We start from the raw sequence: 1,756 nt of genomic DNA on the forward strand, positions 1-1,756 counted from the left end.
GGCTACTGGATTTAGTCTCGACTGTAGGGAGTGGGTTGTCCCGCCAAATCGTAAGTGCATTTACAGCAAGTGCACTTTCACAGGGAAAAAAAAAAAATCCATCCTAAAACACACACATCTTTGTTCTTGACTGTACTTTTTGCTTTTGTGAAGTTGCGGTATTACCTGCGTAGGTATGACTGGGCATTTTGTACGGATATTCAATAAATCCATCGTAAGCAGAGAGAACATTTTCTATTCTCGCAGTAGCAGAAAAGGGACCTGAATGTATCTTTTTTTTCTTTCTTTTTTATTGGAAAAGGCTCAATAATCCATGAATTAGATCACTACAAGATCACAAATCGATCATATGTATTCGTGTGAAACTTCCCTTTAAGCTGAGGCTTTTCTTTTGTCTGTCTGTCTGTCTTTTCATCCAGATGTTTTGCCGTTTTTTTGTTTTCTTTCTCCGAGCCAGTGGCAGCTATAGTGCGGTTTTCAGAGCACCTTGCTGGTTATTAACACATCTGACATAGGGTCACAGATACGTAGAGAAAACCAGAGGCATTCCATCACCTTCCGTAGGCCACCAGCACCGCGGCACTTGAACGCACCCCCGCTGCCTACTTAAACTGCGCGCTGGAATCAGCGGCGCACTAAAGTAGCGCGGCATCGATATGTAGCTCGGTTGTGCTTCTGTACTCGCTTCTCCGCCTTCGCTCCTCTTCAATAAATCAAATGGTGAAACAAAGGCGCAAGCTGCTCGTGTGTGTGTGTGTGTGTGTGTGTGTGTGTGTGTGTGTGTGTGTGTGTGTGTGTGTGTGTGGGTGTGTGGTGTGTGGTGGGGGGGGGGGGGGGGGGGGGGGGGGGCTGTTTCCTCTGGCAACAGTATGAGGGGGTGAGGTTTGGGCCTGGCACAGTAAATAGTTAAAGAATGTACGGATACATGACAAACACTCCCAAACGTGTCCACTAGCCTTTATTCAGCATTAAAGTTGAGACATTTAGCAGACGTCTCTGGTTCACGGAGCTTCCCTGATGATAAGAGTGGCATTTAAGGGGTTACTTAACGCATAAAGATTTGTATTAATAATACCCCAAATTCCATTTTTTGATATTGTCTATGTAACTGTAGGGGCAATACTTTATAACAGCTGTCATGGACACGTGGGTCTTCATCATGACCAGGTATGCATGAGCTGTAATGGGGCCATGACTCATCAATTCTGGAGGTGGCTGCTTCAGTTAAAGGCATTGTGGGTAGAAAAATGATTGTAGTCTCTTTTTTACAACAGGGGGTTACTGAAGTCAGTGCATATAAATTATAAGTACACTTTATTAAAAGTTACTTTTACTTTTAGTGACGTAAAGAACGGGAAAGGCCCTCTCGAGAGCCAGTGTTTGGTTTGACCGTTCTGGGCTAACCGTAGCAACATGGCGGTCGACTCCTTGAAGAGCTCCAAATGTAGATATGAAGACATTCTGAAGTAACAAAAATACAAAGATACTTGTATTTTCAGCTGATTATACACTAATGAGAACACAGTTATGAATATTATATTACATTTCTGCTAATACATCCCCCCTTATTCGTACATACTGTTCCTTTAAGACCTGAAACTTGTTTGAGATAATCAAGGTCGAGGAGATCGCTGGCAATAAACGTCCCATAAGGCCTTTATTTTTGGCTTTGTCGAGTCTGAGAATAATAACCCCGATGATGTCATAGTGATGTCATCAGGTTACCTCAGCCCTTGCTTGGAGGCGACACTTGTTC

This window comes from Cebidichthys violaceus, unplaced genomic scaffold (assembly GCF_023349555.1).
Source record: "Cebidichthys violaceus isolate CVI_PGR_0920_01 unplaced genomic scaffold, fCebVio1.0.p SCAF_75, whole genome shotgun sequence".
NCBI classification, from domain to species: domain Eukaryota; kingdom Metazoa; phylum Chordata; class Actinopteri; order Perciformes; family Stichaeidae; genus Cebidichthys; species Cebidichthys violaceus.